Raw genomic sequence first — 6,000 nt, forward strand, 5'->3', positions numbered from 1 at the left:
TCCCTGTTTGTTTCTGAGGTCACTGTCACAACTCAGTGGGATAGGGTTGTTCTGAATAGACACTTTTCCCGTTAACAGTGGGTTTTGCATAAACCAAGAAATAAAGCCAACAACAAAGGAAAGTGTTGTAGGGAAAAGTATCCGACACGGAATGACCCTATCCCACTCTAAGGGTGACAGTACCTCAGCAACAACTGAAAGTAAAGCTATCTAAGATTTCTTCTTTATGAAAGTAAGTAGGGGAGAAAGAGATCCACCAACCGATGTCTTTCGCTAGTGTTGATCCAGTCTTCTCTCCTTGCTGCTTGCTCCCAGTTCCTTGCTCTTTCACTAGCCCAGCTACACAAAGATCCTGCAAAAAGGCAAGAGAGGGAAACTACAAGAAGCATACATTCATAACTGATTCAAGGATTAGAATAAATCAAATACACAAATACAACAATACATCATCGTAACGCATGCATATAGAAGAACCTCAAATGCTTTATTAATGGAAGAAGTAAAGTTCTGAGAGTGTTACAACCATAGAGGCCCAATCCAGCAACACCTCCCAGCAGAAAGAAATCTCCTCTTCACCTCCTTCAAAGCAATCACCCAATAGCTCTAAACTCAAACCAACAGCACTTCCTTGCTTTCACAAAATTCCAGCCCCCCTTAGACCTCATGAGAGAGCTCTATATATAGGATATTTGGAGAAAGGATGAATCAGCTTGAGACTGACATGAAGCTAACTTGTGTCCTCTCCCTCTTCAGTTATACTTCAGTTCTTGAGTCCACCTGGAGATCCTTGCTTCCACTTGGAGTTTAAGGACCTCTTACTCATCATAGGGCGAATTTGCTAAACCAAGTGTCATTTTAGAAGCTTCCTGGGCACCTGACACCTTGCAGAATGACTGTGCCACTTGGCCAATCTCGCCCAGCGCAGGTAGCCTTCATTACTGTTGACATTCAGCGCAGGTACAGAGTGGAGCAGTTGACATTCAGCGCAGATGCTCAATGGGGCAGCTGACATGATCCTGAAATTGCTTGTTTTTGAGTGTTTTCAGGTGGAGAACTGATCTGAAGTGCTGTGGTTTGCTGACCTTGTTCCTCTAGGGGTAAGAACAACATGTTTAGGGACTTTGGATCCCTTTAATTATTGACATTTCATGCTTCATGCTGTAAGGCACAAAAATGTCTATAACAGTTGCCCCCTAAAGTATGAGGTCGTTTATCGGGTGAAATGCTTTATCCAGAGGATCCGAAGTTCATTCAATCGCTGAGAGGTGTCCTGTAATAAAATACAATACAATACATTATTTTTCATTCTGTTTTCATGATCTAGCTGAGGCGGGCATTCCCATGCTCAGCTTTATAAATACATTTTGGTACATAGAACAGACGATCGTCTGATGGTAGACTGATAATTCTCTGCTGAAATTATCATCCTTTGAATAGGATGATCATCTGCTGCAATGATGTACATGACAAATGTTTTTATATTTCCTGAATATATATCGCAGCCCGGATGGATGAAACTAGATCCGGGGTCTTCAAAGTCGTTCGATCTTCACTCTAAAGTACAAGTCGATCCATGTGAGAATTGCGCTGAAGTCGAACATGGAAAGACATCGCTTGATTACCGGTCAATAATGAAAACCGTTAACAAGCACGAGAGGAATCACCGATAATGATAATGACCCTCAAGGTACTGCAGTACAATTCACGTGGCGTGAATAAAGGACTTGGCGTCAAACGCCACGCAAAATCTTCTGGTCGAAGGTCATTGATGTATACCTGTCGCCGGAAGTGAGAAACTTGCCATTGAGGCATGCAAGCTTCAAAGTACTGAAGGGGTTGTTCCTAGATCAACTTCTTGGATAATGAGCTGAAGTCGACAAGAAGCGATCCGTCAAAGGAGGGCCTTAATGAATCCCACATCAATGACACGGAACGGAGCTAATGATTTTAGTGGAGGTGAAAACAAACTGTGACATATGACTCAGGGTGGCGATCATGAATGGATGAAGGATAATGTATGGCAGTGGATGGGACACGGTTGACACTTTCTGAATGACCTCTCTTGAACATATAACGACGCTGATGCGATGGATCGATAGCATTACCCCAAATGTGGATGGTTTGGCGAAGACCATGGTGATGAGACCGGTGAATGAAACAACCCAACCCGATGTGGTACGGAGGAAAAGTGTCATGTTCAAGAGCGACTTGCTACCATTAAAGCTTTAAGGTTCTCCCAATTTTTCCCCAGTCATTTCTGACCAGTACCTCTTTATTTTTGTCAAGCTTGAGGAGGATAACATATGCTTGTTCTATAACCTGCCCTTCGGGCAAGCCTATCGCTACGTTTTAACGAGCCTAGCGATAGGGAAACTCGTTCTCGTCTAAAGACAAGTTTGTCGCTATTTAATCATTTTAACGAGTCTAACGGCAAAGAAAACTCGGTCCTTTTCATTTTTAGAGAGTCTGAAAAGGTACAGAAATTTAACTCCAAAATTCCTTTTTCGTCATCTAATCCCTTAAGTCCGAAAAAGTATAAAACAATACAGAAGGGATGAGTTTTCGGTACTTTTAACGAGCCGAACAAAACAAGCGCTTGATCTTTTTGTGCAATAATCCCTCAGGTCCAAAAAGATTAAAATCTAGAGGAGGGATAGCTCTTCCGGTCACTTTAACGAGCTGGAAGGCCAAAACTCGGCAAACTTTTCATATTTTACGAGTCAGAAAAGAGCTCAAAGAGGACTCGTCTTTTGAGGAACGAGTGATAAACAGGGATAGCAACTGATTCCAGGTACAGGTTGGAATTTTCCAATCACGGCAGTGTCACAAGGATGGCTAGGTGAAATCACTCTTCGCAGCTGTTCCTCAAAATGGGTAAACAATCATATGGGGGTGAACGATCGGCCAAATGGAATGGAGGTGGCGGATGAAAACACGACCAAGGCTTTTCATGGCTAATAAATTTACGATCGCAATGGTTATTTACCGAGATAGGTTCATTTTTTAATGAGCTTGAACTCTGGAGGAAACTCTTGCTCACGCTTTTCTATTTTTTAACGAGCATAAATTCCGCGGTAAAACTGCTCGAATTTTGCGTTTATTTTTTAACGAGCATGAACTTTATGCTAAAACTGCTCGATATACCAGTCATAAAATCAGAATGTCTCCTGAAAGATCCCATTTTTTATAGAGCTTGCGCCTTACCAAAGCTATGCTCTATATTTGGCACATTTTGACTTTTGCCCCACATCCTTTCTTTATGCAAGGTCGGAAACGACTAATCCAAAAACCAGATAAATAACCGCCCTTAGCTTGCACTCCAAAAGGTTTGCATGCCCCCAGGTATAAAGTAGGATTTCAAGGCTGCCCCTACTTATCCGATAAAACATTCGTTTTAAAGGGTGAGGCTTGCCTCTTTCTTATTACCCAAAGACGGTTCTATTTGCTGCCGCAAATGAAACTCTTTCTTCGGCGATGTCTATCATTAGGCAATTCCAAGATGGTTACTATTTGTTGCAGCAAAGGAATCTCTTTCTTTGGAGGCTGCCCCTACTTATCCTTCAAAACATTTGTTTTAATGGGTGAGGCTTGCCTTTTACCCAAAGATGGTTACAATTTGCTGCCGCAAAAGAATCTCTTTCTTTGGTGTTGCCTACCTATTTAGACAAAGGTGAATGACTCTTTAGCCAAACACGTAACTTTAACAAAAGAATCCTATTCTAGAACAACCCCTCTTCCAACCACGGACGGGGTACGGACTAGTCATATTCTTCCGCGGAAATTCTACCTTGTACCCAGGGTTTCTTCTGCCCGAAGCAGACCAGGATGCATGCCCCCTGGGTTCCAGTCCCATCTTTCCGAATCACTCACACTCAACGGGAAGGAGGACTGGGGGTGGAGACATTTCTTGAGTGAACAGACCATTCAGGGTTGGTATTTGACTATTTGTGATGCGTGATCCCGGAAATGAAAGTTGGTCCACGAGCTTGACCACTCTTCCTTCATGTGGAAAACACATTACTCTAAAGAGTGAGGAGACTATCGCTCCCATGCAATAAATATAGTCTCGTCCAAGGAGTAGGTTATAATCCAAGGGTCCTTGAATGACCATCACGTTTATCTTAACGGTCTTCCCTTTCAATGTAACAAGCACATTGGGGAGGATCCCTAATGGTCGACTGGTTCCTTTATCAAAACCTGAGAGATTTCTTATCTCAGGTAAAAGCGCCGAGGAACCCAGTGCTTTCCAAGCAATAGAGGAAAGGATACTCACAGATGCCCCTTCATCAATGATAGTGCCAGCCATAATCATTCTGTAGATTTGGACAATGATTCTGAATGGTAGACTGGCTGGCAACCGGGGTCTGCCTAGTTGATTCCAATCAAAGGATACAACCAGGTTGCTTGGTGGTGGGATCGAATATACGACCGGATACAACCCTGACAATGTTCCTTCCTGCGATAAAGGAATAGGCGCATTGCCTTGACGCTCATCAGAGTCTGTGCTGATGAAAAGAATCTGGATGGTGTCATCCTTATTCTCTTCAGTGAGGGTGTCACTTGAAGATAACTCTTCAGTGGCGGTGTCATTTGAAGATGAAACTTCTGAAGGTAGAACCGGGTCAACTGCCATATCGACCTTTGGACTTTCGTCCGGTCTGGATTCAGTAGGTTCATTTTTAGTGACTGACGCTGCAGCTGACCACTTGAGCGGGCCAGCTGTATTTTCAACCAACGAAGGACTTGGCACGAGTTTTTTGTATCCAGGAGGAAGTTTTACCGGTGAAACCGGACGATCTTCCAAAACTCTCTTCGCTTCGTCTAAGAAGGGACAACGGTGGATGGCGTGATCGCCTTCACACAGTCTGCAGGGGAACTTTACTCCCCCTCTTTGTCTTGAACCTTCACTTTCGCTGGTTGACGGTAAGCATTCAACCTGACTGTCAGAGGTTGATGCTCCCGAATTGTGCAGACGAGGGGACCAGTCCCTTAGTATCCGGGGAATACAGGGACAATCTCTATGGAAATGGTCTCCTCTACATACGACACATGGCGATTTAGGCCCGGTCTGTGCTGTATGTGGATTTTTGTCAGATGTCTTTTGCTTGCCCCCAGTCGCCTTAAGCTCCTTCTTCTTCTTCTCCCTCTTCTTCTTCTCCTTCTTCTCCATGGGAGCTTGGCTTTTGCCGGCTCTACTTTGCGAAGATGAAGGATTGGAGGAAGAGTTATTGGAAGTAGAAGGCTGGTGGGCAGCTCTAGACTGATCTAACTGTTGACTCGACTGATCAGGAACCATGGTGGCCTGAACTACATTGGTTGAGAAAAGCCAAACTGGCAGGCCAATTGTCAGTCCTGGAAGCGACAATGTGGCCATATGGGGCGCACCAACTTCTCCCCAAGAGGAGAAAGGACTAGGATTTCCATCTTGTGGACTTCCTTGGTTGGGGCGTTCCATGTTCTCAACCTACAGATCAACGTGGGAATAAGAGGTGATTTATGTTCCGTTTAAAATGAATTTTATAACGACGCTTTTAGACACAACTTGCTTTTTCAGTTTTTAAGAGTCGAGAAAAAGCTAAAGATGACTCTAGTCTCCTTCGATGTTTTAACGAGCCCGAAGTGACAAATGCTCGGTTGGACTTTTTCAGTTATAGAGTTTGAAAAAGGCCAAAAGAAACTGCTCTGGAGATCTAGGCAGAGGGTGTGCCAAACCTTTCGCGAAACCACAGAATACGTTTTACGGTACGGGTGGTCGATCTTCGTGAATGCTGTGTTCACTGCATCACGATCAGTAGGGCGGCCGACACAGCTTCCTAAGGATAAAGGCTTTGTTCCTATAGGGGTCTCCCAATATACGCGACGGTACGCGGGAGCACAAGTCCGTATTGATACTTATCGCTTCACCGTGGAGGAATCACCCAACCACTCAACGCTAAGATATCACGTTTAACGACGCCGGAACACGTCTCTAGCTTAGACCTCTATGTGTTTGTGTTATGT

This window comes from Pinus tabuliformis, chromosome 7 (genome assembly GCF_031772625.1).
Source record: "Pinus tabuliformis cultivar Carrire ecotype Pingquan chromosome 7, CPIR1, whole genome shotgun sequence".
Taxonomy (NCBI): Eukaryota; Viridiplantae; Streptophyta; class Pinopsida; order Pinales; family Pinaceae; genus Pinus; species Pinus tabuliformis.